At 47.1% G+C, this 16,430-nt stretch overlaps 1 protein-coding gene across 1 annotated transcript in view; it reads right to left on the bottom strand.

Moving 5' to 3' along the window:
* The window catches only part of nkain2 (sodium/potassium transporting ATPase interacting 2), a 166,094-nt gene that overhangs the window by 21,787 nt on the left and 127,877 nt on the right, over positions 1 to 16,430 (bottom strand). The window lies entirely within an intron of this gene.

Consider the following 16,430-nt stretch of genomic DNA (forward strand, 5'->3'; position numbering starts at 1 on the left):
AAAACTATCTCTTCATTTCACACCATCTAGAAATGGGAAGGTAACACAACAAAGAATTCCTCTGTGAGGAAACTTGAATTGTGAATACTAGTAGGGTGGCTAAGAGCAGTTGTTCAGTGGGATCATGCAAATAGTGATACAAGCACCAAATTTGGCACAGTTGTTCTCTAGGGCATACTAAAATTTGTTCGATTGCCCACTGGAAAATACAACATGTACTGGCTCAATTTCACCAACAGTAACAGACAGAGGAGGATCCAAGAATTCCAAAAGTACCTCATTTTTGAAAATCGGGCATACAAGTCAAAAGTTAGGCTACATGCATTAACACAACATCCAAAAAGCCAAAAGCCATGTTTGTTGAATGCAGTGCCCCCTAGAGGTCAAATTGTATGTGCGTCTTCGCAATGGATCCACCAGTCCACGTACCAAGAGCGGCCAAACGGGCAATTTTTTTAAGTATGCCCTAGAGAACAACTGTGCCAATTTGGTGCTTGTATCACAATTTGCATGATTTTTCTATTATCTGCCTAGCTATACTCTATGTGTGGATGAGACATGTCAATAGACATCAGACCTTGCGCTGTGAAGCGGTTCAAAATGAGCTACAACTCTTTCCCACCCTCTTCTCTTTCCCCTCTCTTCTTCCCTCGCTCTGCTCTCTCTCTTCCCCCTGCAGTCTTACTGCAACCTTTCATACAATTTCCACCTGTATGAAGATTCCACATGTATATATCCCTTCACCTGGTCTATTCAGAATGTTCTGGAAAGTAAATAAAACATCTCATCGTGTCCTCCGTCACACCCATCGTTCCTTCTCCTCATCACTCTCTCCATCCCATCTCCTCCATGGTCCTCTCCTCATCACTGATGTTTCTCCTCCATGGTCCTCTCCTCATCACTCTCTCCATCCCATCTCCTCCATGGTCCTCTCCTCATCACTGATGTTTCTACTCCATGGTCCTCTCCTCATCACTCTCTCCATCCCATCTCCTCCATGGTCTTCTCCTCATCACTGATGATGTTTCTATCTCCTCCATGGTCTTCACTTCATCACTGATGATGTTTCCATCTCCTCCATGGTCTTCTCATCACTGATGATGTTTCCATCTCCTCCATGGTCTTCTCCTTATCACTGATGATGTTTCTATCTCCTCCATGGTCTTCTCCTCATCACTGATGATGTTTCTATCTCCCCCATGGTCCTCTCCTCATCACTGATGATGCGTTTGGTATGATGGAGATGGCCATTTGTCACGTCTTGAATCAGGCACTAGAGGAGTAAACTCCTGGTGGTAGGCAGCCAGGTGGTGATTAATAGAGGCTCATTTGAAAGATGCCAGTGAGGAAGGCAGGTGAGGAGAGAGTCAACTTTGTTTAACGACAAATGGAGAGTCTTTGTTGAAACTAGGTGGCGGAAAAGACAAAGTGACAGAGCAGTCTTCCGAGTCTGGGGAAGGAGATAAGATGTGGTAGTATTTCTTCTTAACTCTCTCTTTCTCGCCATCTCTTTCTGCCTCTCACCCAAACTCTCTCTCTCTTTCTCTCTTTCTCTCTCTCTCTCTTTCCCCATCTCTCTCTCTGCCTCTCTTCCTACATCTCTCTTTCATGCTCCCCATTTCTTTCTGCCTTTCTCTCTCTCTCTCTCTCATCCTGTCTCCCTTCATAATAAAAACGACTGTGTCATTGTGCATTACACCACTAATGTTACTGCGGGGGAGTGATTGGGGCTGATTGAATTGGCTGATATGAGCCACGCCAGGGCCACGGTGTTAGTGCGGCAAGAGAGGAGGCGGCAAGAGCAGTGGCCCCCGTCAGCACCGGCCACAGCCGACCCTTGGGTGGACCGGCATGAGATAGCTAATATAGATTTTCCTCCTGCCAGACATCAAGCAGACAGAGGGCAGCGGTGCACACACACACACATGCACTCACACACACACACACACTCTCTCTCTCTCCTTCTCTCTCTCTCTCTCACACACACACACACACACACACACAGACACACACAGGCACACAGTTACGCACGCTCTCTCGCACACACACACACACACACACACACACACACACACACACACATACACACATGGAGCAACCCTTAAGGCTAATGTCTGTCTCTACTTTATGTTTAAATGTTGCTGCTTCCGTGCAGGTGGGCTTCATACATGCCGGGGTGTTTGTGTGTATTGAGGCATCTACTTGCTCCCACCTTTGCATGTTATCGTCGGTGCAGCTCATTTAACTAAATGCATCAAAATGGCAAACAATTTGTGATTCAATTTCCACACGGCTCTGCTGGGTAAACAGGCAGAGCTGGAAGTCTGAGAAGGAGAGAGAGAGAGAGAGAGAGAGAGAGAGAGAGGGGAGAGGTGGAGGGAGGGAGGGAGGAAAAGAGAGAGAGAGAGAGAGAGAGGGGAGGGAGCCGACGATTAAAGATTCTGAGTATACCTCAAGGTCTCGCCCTCATTTACGCCAAATAATGTGCAGACCAAGCCCCCCACACACACATGCATCCATCAGCAGTACGGCTTGGCACCAGACACAAGATCAGGCCCGCCCTCACATGAATACAACACATCTCCAGTCATGCTCATTAACATACTGTGCCCCAATGTGAAGGACACACACACACACACACACACGCACACGCACGCACATACACACACTCTCTCTCTCTGTCTTGCACACACACACACACACTCTCTCTCTCTCACACACACACACACCACACACATATGACCCCTTCCACTCACATCGTTTCTCTCTCTGCCTGGCTTCTTCCCTCTTTCCTGCTCCCGCATCATCATATCATTTCCGCTCACCCACCATGCCAGCTCTTCCTCCTCTCCTCTCTCTTGCTCATCAGGTGTCACAGAGGCGGATCTGAGACACTGGTGCCTGGGCCACACACCCACACACACACACAGTGACAACAAGTCCCCCTGACAGGCAGGCACAGGGCGGATTACGGCACCACAATCACAATACAGTCCTCTCCTTGGATTACCTGATGCTATCGTCCCCCATTCCCTCCTCACAGTGCACCCCCCTTACCCCCCTTCCCATTGAGCCTGCTGTAAACCTAATTTGTCACTTTGTAAGTACAACCACGTCTGTTTACTTTTTATTGTGGTGATAGGATGCCTCTGGATGGAGACACACACACACACACACACACACACACACACACACACACACTTACAATACTCTCCATGGTCCGCATTTCCATGGTGATCACTCCTGGCATTATGGCTAAAATTAGATTCTATACAGTGTGAATAATGCATGCCAGATCTCAAAAGAGTCACTAAATAATTTAAACTGAAGTCTGGGAGGAGGTGGTGGGGGCACAAAAGAAACTGGGATTGATCCAAAACGCGAGTATCTTACTGTCGCATTGTGCTTGCAGGGACACGCGCATTCGTTATCGTCTCCCAGCCTGTGCAAATCCCTCCCCCAACACCCCCAACACCCTCTCCAGCCACCACCACAAAAAACCCCACTCTGAATTACACCCTTTTAATCTTTAATGCATTTATCTAAAGGGGCACAGAGAAGCAGCTCAGAGAAAGAAAGAAAGAAAAATGGATTTAAAACACAGCCATCCAAAAAAAAAAACGGACACAGTTAATGCCACCAAAGTTGGATGTCACATAGATAGATAGATAGATACTTTATTGATCCCTAGGGGAAATTCAAGAAGCACTGTTTCCCCCTGTGTTTCACCAAACACTAAACACAAACAATGACTCTTTGCTGGGCGCATTGAACGTTTAACCCAAACACTTGTTGCATACTGATTTCCTCTTCGTCAGTCGAAGTGGCAAGGGACAGTATGGATCTTATGCAAATGACTGCCCAGGGAGGTCATGCATCTGTGGAAGCATCAATAGATGCAGACCATCACTCCTGCCTATAGGTTCAACACCTGGACCTGTGCTTTAAAAAATGCCACAGCAGGCAACACAAATACTACGGTCCCGTTCCACATCCCTCGGGCTCTCTCACACCTGAGTCTTCTGCCCGGCCCTTATGAAGGTATATTTGGTGCAAAACCCCTGAGCACTTGTGGCAATAGATTTTGCACTTGTAGCCAAAAGTCGCAAATGTGTATCAGTCAATTTGAAGTCACAGAGATTTTTGTTTTATCCTACAGACACAACACAACAGTTAGGACTTCCCAAATCCTTCAGTAAGTGCACAAATCCCATGCCACACATCACAAATTGAAAAACATCCTATGCTCACATTTTTGCTACAGGTCGTAACTACTGTGTTGTGCAGGAGAAGTGCTTAGGAGTTTTGCTCCTTCACAGGTCCCCTTCATTAATTCGCCAGCATGTAGAGGCGGCGAGGCTCAGGTGGTGGCAGGTACAAAGGGCTGCGCTGATGCAGGTGAGTGTTTACATGGGAGCGCAGGGCTAATAAAAAGAGCCGCGGGCCCCCGGGGGTGGTGGGCGGATGTGATGAATTGCCCGCTCGTGACGTGACCCGGGTGAGGCGCTGGGTGCCAGTGACAGCGGCTGCTTGAGCACGTCTGACAGACACACACACACACACACACACACACAGACACACACACAGACACACACACACACACACAGACACACACACACACACACACACACACACACACAGACACACACACAGACACACACACACACACACACACACACACACACACACAGACACAAACTCACTCACTCACGCATACACACTGACACACAAACACATCCAGTCACACGCAAACACACACACACAACACTCATACACATACAAAGATGCACAGATTCTGTGTGATCAATTTTCACAAGATAACAAGACATCACTCAACCCACTTCTTGGGCATAAAACACCAAGAAACCACATGCCTCCGAGGTGTCCGAGGCCCTGCAGTTGGTCGACTTCATGCCTGTGCAGCCCTGGCTGCAGCATGCTCCTAGACCATCTCCATTCAGACAATTCGGCTGTTGGCGGCTGCGTCCGCAACCCTTAATCCCTCACCGCAGAGGTGACTCCCATTTAGTGTACTTCTCTACTCTTCCTGCAGCCTTTTAGCATGTACCAATAAGGCCACGCTACTTTCAGAGGAGCAGCAGCCTACCTATCAGCAGAATCGGGAACTTTGGATTCTGCCTCTGCTGCTTGCGAGGCATCTCTAATAAACATACTGTACAGCTACCTGACAGGCTGCGAGTTCAGCAAGTGCTGAAGTTTTATATTTTGGATGCAAAGAGTTCATTTAAAAGTAAAAAAAAAGAAAAAAAAAGAGATGTTTGGTGGGTCCGGTTTGGGTACATGCTTTATCACAAATCACCATAAAAAGCTGACAGTGGTTTAAAAAACTGGGTTTTTACCGCACTACATCATACGCTAGAGGAGACTAGAGCAGGGGCTAAATGAGGTCTGGAGCAGAACGTATGACGCAGACGGGATGAGAGAGAGAGAGAGCAAGAGAGCCAGGGACAGAGCTGGCAGTATTTAACACCTGGATCCTGCCGGGAGGTCTAAGCCGTGGGTCTGGGGAGAGGTGGTGGTGGTGGTGCGGCTGCTGTCTGATAGGAGGAGAGGATCTGTCCTTGGACTAAGTCTGCTCTTCAGTCAGTGGAGAGAGCTTTAGCTTTCAGCCGCTGTGAAAGTTTCTAAGTCAAAATCCTACAACTTCGCTCATCTTAGCTAAATGCCATCCTAGACGGCACATTACACTTCACCACAGTGGTCTTCCTTACCAGACGTAATTTGTTCATAATAAAAAATGAATTTAAAACCATTGCTCTAATGGAGCCAGGCTGAAATTATAACAAGTACAAAATACTATTAGGTCAGACTCTTAAATAAAGGTTCTCTATAACGAGGTTCTTAAGACTTGATGGTAATCTTGTTTAATAATACATAGACAATACAGCACAATAGGTAGCAGCTGTGTGTAATGTATGTTGTAGACAAGCCAGCAGCACTTGACCCACATGGCTCCAATCTTACCACATCAAGTTCTTCAATGGTTGAACTTGAATGGTTGGTCTTCAAGTTCTCCCACTCACCCCATTCAGGGCCATATCTGCCTGATAGCTTTACACCTACATACATAAGAACCTATGATGCTAAATATGCATACAAACAGCTAGCAAGCTCCTGAACTGCAAGTGCCTCTCGCCTTTTGCTGCAATTACCCTCCTCCGGTAAAGGCTTGTGAGTAGCCTAATGCAGGAGCAAAGAGTCAGCTGAGAGGCGCTGCCGAGCGCACCCGTAATCATCCTCTACTTGTGGATGTTATTTAAGTCTAATGCGTCTCGCACTCTTACCCCCCCCCCCCTTCCTCGATCTCATTCAGCTATTCATGGTTTTTCGTGCAACGAGAAGCTTGAGAAGGGAAAAAAAAACATTGCGTTGCCTACGAAGATAAATCGGGGTAATATCGCACATACTGTGCTTGGAAGTGCCGTGGGAGGCATTGTAGAGCGCCCTGTGAGCGCTCGCGTATTGCCTGTGAGAGTTATGAAGCACTTACAGAGGTGCTCGCTCGTCATTAAACCAACTGGGTGCTTCCCCGCCTTTTTTTTTTCCGCTCTGTGTTTTAAAGTGGAGAATCTGTCATTTTCTCAAGGCGCAGCATCCTTCATACCTTTTGCTTCGTGATGTGGTGTTTTTTTGCCTCAGGACTTTTGGTCCACTGCCCAGATTGGTTCGCTAAGTCGAGAAACGGGGTTGTACAATGTCTGTGTGTGTGGGCATGTGTGTGTGTGTGTGTGTGTGTGTGTGTGTGTGTGTGTGTGTGTGTGTGTGTGTGTGTGTGTGTGTGTGCATGAAAGTCTCCCTGACTTGGCCTGTGTTGATGCCCGAGAACCAGAATTGCGCACAATCCAGAAAATGAGCAATAAAAGCATTTACTGATTCTCAAAATCACCCCTCCTGGCCATTTAGGTGGACACTTCCAGTAAGGCCCAACATTTTGCACACACAGGGGCATAAATAAGAGCTTCATTGTTCTTTTCTTTTCTTTGATTTTTTGAACAATTCGATAGAGCCCCAAGTCTTTAGCATAATGAAATGAAACCCCCTTGTGTTAGGATGCCAGGTAGGGATCAGAAACCAATTTCCAGCGTTTGGCCTCCTTCAGCCATCTCTATTTGGGCTCTTCGTCTGAATTAGTCTATGGGCACCGTCGAGAATGGGGTGGGGGTGGAGGCGGAGGGCTCTCTCCATGGCTCAAAGCTAGGCCGGGGCGAGTTCTTTTATTGGCGCTGGGTCTCGTTAGCGTGCTAAATGAACCTCTCGCCCTCTTGTCTAATCCCCACTGCAGGCTAACTTCATTGACTCGGGCGCACTTAGGGTGTCCGTGGTGCCAGGGGGGTGATTTTGGTGAAGTAGGATGGAGGTGGTGTGAGGCGGGGTCAGATAACGCAGGGGGGAGGTTTGGGAACTGAGTTTGTGTCGAAGTGCAAACTCAATATACTGGAACACTCTCACACACACACACAGATGCAGACACACAGATGCAGACACACAAACATGGCGACTGGGTTTTGTACTGAAGCACAAACTCAATATAACACACGTACGCACGCGCACACACACACACAGGGACAAGTTGTCTTGCTGAGGGTGAGGATGTCATAAGAAAGGGTTTTGCCACTTTAATGGTACTACTGCTCTTCAATAGTGTTAGCTTTCTGTGACCTTTAAGGAGAGGTCTATGTCTCGGTCTAAATAAAACCACCTTGAAAAGCAGAGGTCTGAAAATGATGAAGATTATTTTTCCCCTTTCCCGGATGCTTGAAGACGTAGATGGGAAGTTGCTCAGACAGATATGGGGCCCTCAAACAAAGACATAGGAGAGAACTCGCCAAACCTGAATGTGTTGTCACATCACATTTATACCCACCATCTGGCTTCCTACCTACCTACAGATTTTTTTTTTTCTTCAAACGGCATACTTAGTTTCCTCCTCCTCACTTTAGTCTGTGAGGAATTCCCCTGGACAGATAGTGCTGCCGCTCTATTCATTATTTAGCGAAGAGGGAGAAAAAAAAAAACTATATCTACGTTTTGCTTCAGCACATTTGAGATCTTCATTGCTGCCAAACCGTGGTGCATATGTAAGGCAGGAAGGAAATGAGATGCCAGTCGAATGTGCAAAGCAGGTTCCAAGCTCATGATTTATACACATTATATCATGCCAGGTATCTACACACACCACTTCTTGGCTCTCTAAAAAGATTCTAACGTTCACCTGAAAAGTCAATGAATCCAAAGCTTGGTTTTGGGTTGGTTTGGTTTGAGGCCCGCCTCTAAGAGCTTATTGGTAGCAGTTTAGGGGGCAGTTTACAGAATATTTGACTTTGCATCATGTGGGGAGATCGCGATCTATAAATCAGTGGGTGGTGGCTATGGTGGTGGGGCACGGCTTGATAACCAGGTGGATGCTCTCTGTGAAATGGACCTGAGCAATTATTTATAGCCAAGACGGCGCACGTAAACTACAGGTTTGAGCACACCTGCCCACACACGCTCAATTCCACACACATACACTGAGATACACCCACATTCACACTCACCTTGCTCACACACACACACACACACACACACACACACACACACACACACACACACACACACACACACACACACACACCTCTCCTCACAGACTCTTTCTTTCTCACAGTCTCTCTCTCTCTCACACACACACACACACTTTTCTCACTCTCTCTTTCTCACAAACTCTCTCTCTCTCACACACACACACACACTCTCCCTTTCTATCTCTCTCTCTCACACACACACACACACACACACACACACCTAAATGGATCGAAAAATAGTACCGCTCAGACACCTTTTCAAACCGCATTACCCAGCATTCCCTCCGACTCCTCTCTAAGCAGATCCTTCCCCTCCTGCCCTTATCCGTGCGCCGTCCACTTCGCACCTGCCATCTCGCCCCTGTGAAAGCCAGTGCAACCCAGCTAGCCCTAATTGGACAAATCACTCTTTTTTTATCTATCTATCACAGGTGTCCACCTGCTCTACACCTACCAGGACAAAAGCCCACAGGCTTGTAAAGGGAGAGGCTTTCTCAGCCCTCTTACAGTAAATGGCTCATTTATGGTATATAGCAGCCACATGTGGGGGTCTAAAGACGGATGCAAGAGATTTGGATTGGTCTGCCACGTCGTAATCTCCATTGCGGTGAAGAAGAGGGGGGGGAGGCAGAGGAGAGGATTTCATTATGTCTGCTTTTCACTGGTAAGGAACCTAAGCGGGAATAGAGGGAATATCGGCCGGTACTCTTTGATCTGATACTCTCTAATGGGGTTCTGAACCTGCTTGTATATAGACCCTTTCAACAATAAAAACAAAAACAATGCTTGAACGTTCTATTTGGTTCCTAATCTAATGCAGCCATGGATGCACTCACCAGGACAAACACACACATAGAAATTGGCATTTAAATTGACACACACTCACACACAATTTCCTTTCTTTCAATAACAATATTTAAAGGTAAACACACACACACACACACATACACACAGACTTAATGAGTTCCCCACTGAAGAAGACAGAGAGCTCCCCCAGTGCCAGTCAATGGCTTTGTGTGTCTCAGCATCATTTGGTCTCTTGTGGCTGCGGCGAAATCTCATTGGCTCAGGAGGGATGGCTTCCCCCCTCACTTGATAATAATTCATTAGGCGTGGAGCCCTTAGCTCCGGGGATGCATTGTGCAGTGAGGATTGATCGTGTGCCGTAAAAGCCCAGCTAAGAGCATATTGGGCCTCTTTGCTTTACCATAATGCATTCAGACGTCTCTCCAATTGATCTTGCCAAAATGCAGGCCTGGACGGCAGAATCATGAACACTCTCCCCCCGACTAATGAAGTCTAAGAGCAGAGGGTTCTGAGGACAAAACACAACAACAACAACAATAACAAGAAGATCTGTTCTTGTCTAGTTTTTGTTTTGTTTTCTCTTTGATTCCTGGAAGGGCTTGTTAACGTAACAAGAGTGTACATATTCGTGAGGGAGATAGCTGTGATGACTTTGTTGACCTCAGAGGAGGAAGGTGAATTGAATGTGTCTGTGTGTGTGTGTGTATGTGTGTGTGTGTGTGTTTGTGAGAGTGAGTGTGAGTGTGTGTGTGTGTGTGTGTGTGTGTGTGTGTGTGTGTGTGTGTGTGTGTGTGTGTGTGTGTGTGTGTGTGTCCATATGAATCCTGAGAGCAGAGCTGATAAGATGAGAGCTGCCTGATGAGAAGCGAGCAGGCAAAGGTGGGGATTTGAGAGCAGGGGGAGAGGGAATTACTGCAGGTTCAGCCAGACTTCTCTTCCACTGGGGACGGCTGTCATATTCTGTCTCTCATACTCTTTCATTCTCTCTCTCTCTCTCTCTCTCTCACACACACACACACACACACAAACACATTTGTTTTCTCTTTGTTGTGAACTGGTCACTCATTCTGGTTACTCATTATTTTATGTTTCCTTTGTGTCCATTCTACCTTTCTAATCACAACACTCACTCACTGTCGCTGTATCATTCCTACCTTATCGGTGTATTCGCACACACTATCGGAAATGTCAAATGTCACCTGATCTAAAAGCCCTCTGGCTTGTGAGTAATTGGTTCCACTGGACCAGGTGAACAAAAATATCAATGTCCGATTCTTTTCTCCTGATGAGGCATTAGCCACTGACAATGGGATTTAAAGATATAAACATAATGTTTGTTTGCTTTTATAGAATGTACTGTTTATCACCGCTGCTACAACTAGACTAATGTCCTCTGTGTGTGAGTGTGTGTGTGTGTGTGTGTGTGTGTGTGTGTATGTGAAATTGTCATAGTGATAGAGTGTAGGAGAATGGTAGAGACATCAAATATAAGACCAACAGGTCGTATATCATTAGATCCAAATGGGCTCTCGCATGGTCTTTTTTTGACAGTGAGGTTAAGGCAAAATCTTTCATCATAACGATGGCCTACACACCACAGACAAAGCATCCTGTATTAATCAACGAGCCTTTCACTGTTCATCTCTGACTGTGCACCCTCAAGATATCTCCCACTAGCATGCACACACACACACACACACACAAATGCACACAAAACATGCAAAACACAGAGGCGCCATGCACTTCAAACACACTGCGCCTTGTCTGTTGTCTCAGGGAGGAGCTTTGTAGTAATCTGGCCTTTGTCATAACACATAATTAGGACAATAAACACGACTCGTCAGGATGGCGGAGGATGACTTGGCTACAAATGGCTCACAGTCAAAAAAGACTTGGTGTTTTGTGTGTGTGTGTGTATGTCTATGTGTGTGTGTGTGTGTGTGTGTGTGTGTGTGTGTGTGTGTGTGTTTTGTGTGTGTGTGTATGTCTATGTGTGTGTGTGTGTGTGTGTGTGTGTGTGTGTGTGTGTATGTGTGTGTTTGGTGGGTGTCACGTGTATGTGGAGAGGAGTGTGTAGGCAAGGTACAGACTTTCCATAAACCCAAAACGTCGCTTGTCATGTTCACGGGCTTCTTAACTGCAGCTGTTGTCTGGAGTTGCTTGACATACTGCTGGTCTCCAAACTCCAAACATTCACACCAACTACTAATGCTGACGTGACATTGTGTGCACAACACAGGGTGACGTGGCATTGTGTTTTCATGGGATGAGGCAAAATCACTAGGCAAAATCTTTATTCTACTCTACTCTACACTATGGGTGAGACCTTAACCCCAACCACTGATAAGTCGATACACGATAGCTATAACTTATTATATAGCTATAATTTTTTTTCATTTAAATTAGGGCTCTACTGTAAGAATGAGTCAACTAAGATATTTTATTTTGATATTATATTTCTAAAGGGCGGTAGTAGCAGAGTGGTGGTAGCGTAGTGATTAAGGAGCTTGGCTGGCATGCAGTAACCTGTAAAGTTGTGGGTTCAATGCCCGGCTTCCACTGTTGTGCCCATGAGCAAAGCACTTTACCCTGAGTTGCTCCGGCGACAGTGGCCCTTGTAATATAAATGACATATGGAAGTCGCTTTGGATAGAAGAGTCTGCTAAAGGAATTAAAAAATATCACAGCACATTTTTTAATATGGATGCTGAAATGGACGTTGTGCCTTGCTCTCTTCCCACCACTGTCACTGCTGTCTACTGGGTGAGATGTCCAGACAGTGTGTGTGTGTGTGGGGGGATGTGGGGTCTGCTCTGTGTCCACATGTCCACTGAGCTGTTGCTCACATGGGGATCGCATCCTTATTCACCCACCTGCCAGTGCACTACATATAAACACTCTGACAGAGACAGAGAGAGAGAGGGAGATGGTTTTGTGTGTGTATGTATATGTGTATATGTATATGTGTGTGTGTGTGTATGTATGTGTATGTGTGTGTCTCTCTCTCTCTCTCTGTTTGTGTGTGTGTGTATGTGTGTGAGAGAGAGGGTTTTGTGACAGTCTGTACGTGTATGTGTATGTTTGTGTGTGTGTGTGTGTGTGTGAGAGAGTGAGAGAGAGAGAACAAGAGCACATACTGTTTCCTGTGACATTACTATTAGGCGACTCCTATTTGCTTGCTGAAACTCCTGTCTCCCACACAACACCACAATTGAACTTGGCTACGGCAACGGGCTCCCTGTTTGATCTTTGCGAGGATGACACTAAATGAGGCCAATTGATTGTTCTCTGGCTTGCTCTAGGTTGGCACGGTCAGAAATGGATACGTTTCTCTCTCTGAGGAGAAAAGGCATGCATGCCGTGGTCGGGATTGACAGCTTATGAAATTGGTTTTTATACTCACACACAGGTGAGTGGGTACCGTATTGTTTGAAGAGAGCTGTGGGCAAAGGACTGCATTGCTAGACAGAAGCATTTAGAAAGGTGCTGTTTCTGAGCACACAGCATATATTCCCTTTTGGGTTTGTGCGCTTCTGCCTTTATATCAAATAGTTGGCCAAACCTAAGACTAAGAAAGGGGAAAAAAATGACTTTTTTTTTTATTTCTCTCTCTCAGTGTGGTGAACTCTTTTCACCCCCCCCCCAACCCTCTCAAACAGTAATATAAATTCCTCATCTTCTTTTAGAAGCCATCCTGGCCAAATTGCTTCACTGTTTGCTTTATTTCTTCCAAGATGGGAGCCATTTCCCCATCGCTATCTCGCCCGAGATGTCCATCTCCTCACTCTCAGCGTGGGAAGGCCTCGCCGTCTCTGAACAATGGGCCACGAAATGAGCACTGGGGGAGGACTGAGGGAGTGAGGGAGCGAGGAAGGGAGGGAGTGAGGGAGCGAGGAAGGGAGTGAGGGAGCGAGGAAGGGAGTGAGGGAGCAAGGAAGGGAGGGAGGGAGGGAGCAAGGAAGGGAGGGAGGGAGCGAGGAAGGGAGGGAGGGAGTGAGGGGAACAGAGGAAAAGATACGAAAGGGGAGGTTTTTAAAATGGTGGCCCCCGAGTTGTCTTAAACAATCGTCCTTTTTCCGTCCCCGGGCAAAAAGAAAATTGAAATGGCTGCAAGACAGGGGTGAAGACGAAAAGACCAAAAAGAAAAACGAGTGAAGACGCACGGGGCCACGGGTGGTGATGGGTGGAGGCGTGGATGGGTGGGTGGAGGCGTGGAGGGAGGGAGAGAGTGTCTTACTGTGCAGTTCAACTCAATCAGGGCTGTGGGGTTTGTGAAATGTTTGAACGAAGATGGGGGCTTATGCAAATGCATGCTCTCAATCAACAGGCTAAACAGTGGTGCGGGCGCGCCAGGGAGAGAGAGACAGCGGGCACGGCAGATGAGGCATGACTGGTGACAAGGCAAATACAACACAAAACAGCTCTCTCCCTCTCTCTGTGAGAAATGAATATTGAGGTTCGCAAGCAAAGAATCGTGTCGTTCATCGAGGCCATTGCTTTAATCTTGAGGCTAATGAACCCAGGAGCTAAGCTGCTCTCCAAACAAGGAACATGCTCTCGTAATCGAAAATGGGACTAAACACACACACACACACACGCACGCATGCACGCACGCACACACATGCATACACGTGCACATACTCACACTGACACATACTCACACACACACACACACACACATACACACACGCATGCACGCACACACACATGCATACACGTGCACATACTCACACTGACACATACTCACACACACACACACACACACACCCTCTCTCTCTGTATCTCATAGAAAACCATACCCTTTCTCTGTCTCCACACACACAAAGTACTTACAGAGATTAATTCAGACTTGAGAAACAGTACTTTCGGTGTTAAGGGACGAACACACACACACACACAGACACACACACACACACACAGTGATTCAAACCCACAGACATGTATGGACCCTGACACACAAACACACACAGACACACACACACACAATCGTCCCTCACAAAAAAAAGCCCCCTGATATGGCAGACACATGACATGCTGTAATTAAACAAGCCTCCGATTGATCGCGAGTGCCAGCCGCAAAAAAAATATTCTCACTAGCACATCGCTAGCACTGCTGCAATGTGCTTAATAGTCTCATTCATAACGCTCTCTCTCTCTCTCTCTCAGCAGGCAAAGGGGGCATCTCTAGGCCCTTGTGCCCCCAGCGCGGGCACCCACACTCTGGATGATGGAAGAGACGAGGGCGGCCGGGCACTTTTCGCCAGCTGTCTCCTTCCATAGAAAAAAAAAAAATGAGAGAGAGAGAGAGAGAGAGAGAGAGAGAGAGAGAGAAAAGACAGAATAGGCTCTCTCTGTGCAACCTTGCGGAGTCTCCTTCATCAAGAGAAGGGCCTGTTAGAACCCAGCAGAGAAGGAGGACGAATGAAAACCACTGAAGTCCTTCTGGTGACAGCTCGAGGTCCAGCGCTGGTGAGGAATGTTCGGCGGAGCGTGGACTTATCGAGCGGCGTCTGCACACTCGTCATACACAAGAGACTTCCAACAGAGTTGAAGAGTTACCAATGCCAATTTCCAATGTCTGGGCATTCACCAGACAGGACTGGTTACTGCAACAAGGTCTCTCCAGGATCATTAGTCTATGGATGGATATGTTAGTATGTGAATAATATCTATTCATTTCCTATGTGATGTATGTGATGAACTGATCTGAGAAAGCCACACAAATAGCCTGCCATACACATTGCGTTTAGTTCTGAATGGCCCACACACTGTTAAATCCTCACTCGCAGACCTCCCTCTCTCAACCACAATCACTCCATCCTTGGCATTCTCTCTGTTCCCTTGATCCTCTCTTTCAACACATCTCCTTCCTTCTCTCTGTCCGTCCTCCAACTCCTCTATCTTTCTCTCTGTTATCCCTTTTTTCTCCTTGCAGGCTTAACAATTATTCTCTCTCTATCTCTTTTTTCCATTCTCCTCGCTTCACAACACAACTCTTTTCCTCCCGTATAACTGTCCACTTCTCTCTGCCGTATCTCTACCTCTCTTCCTTCAATATTCTTTCTTTCTGTCTCTCCCTCCCTCTCTCTCTGTCTTTCTCTCTCTTTCAGACACACACACACACACACACTCCCTCTTTCCCTCTCCTGCTCCCTTGGCAGCAGAAATCTGCCTGGGAACAGTCCTCTCAGCATCTAGGGACTTCCTGCTGGATATGGAAAAAAGAAACAAATCCTCCACATCCTCGACTGTCTCTCAAACACACACACACACACACACACACACACACACACACACAAATCACAAAATACTCCTCTGAGACAGTTTTGACTGTCAGCAAAAACATGCCATATTGTGGAGCTGCTGTCTAGGGGCCTCAGACAGAAGAAGCCGTTTTTTATTCCCATTGTGTGTGTGTGTGTGTGTGTGTGTGTGTGAATCCTCTCCCTTCAACAGCAATGGTGGCAGCCCTTAAGGAAGAAACACCTCTCTCTCTCTTTCTCTCTCTCTCCCTCCACCACACCCACAAGCCTGCATCACAGTATTAGGGTCGCGCCACCGACACGGCGCATAGCAACAAAAAGAGCAACCCACTGGCAGCAAAGGCGGTCGAGGTGAAACGGTGGGATATTAATGACATGTTTGCCAGAACACAGCCCTTCCCTCCCCCCTCTACCCCTCACCTCCACACACCCCCTCACCTTCACCTCCATTTCCACCTGTGCCCCCCCGTGACCTGCCATACACAGTTACCTAAAACAGAGAGGAGGGGACACACACACACACACACAATCTCTTCTTCTGTGGGGAGAAGTCGTGTGCAAGTCAACACACACACACACACACACACACACACACACACACACACTGCAGTGCTGCTCATGTGTTTGCTCCTCTGCTCTCTCCACTCCATGAGCCACGCTCAGTCGCCCACCACCCCAGCAGCATCAGCTCTTCCTCCACGCCACACGTAATCATTCTGCAGGGCTGGCAGGGCTAATCTAATTGAAGACGTGGGCAGGGAGAGAGGAGAAGGGTTCG

The sequence above is a fragment of the Alosa alosa genome, chromosome 8 (genome assembly GCF_017589495.1).
Source record: "Alosa alosa isolate M-15738 ecotype Scorff River chromosome 8, AALO_Geno_1.1, whole genome shotgun sequence".
In the NCBI taxonomy this organism is placed as follows: Eukaryota; Metazoa; Chordata; class Actinopteri; order Clupeiformes; family Clupeidae; genus Alosa; species Alosa alosa.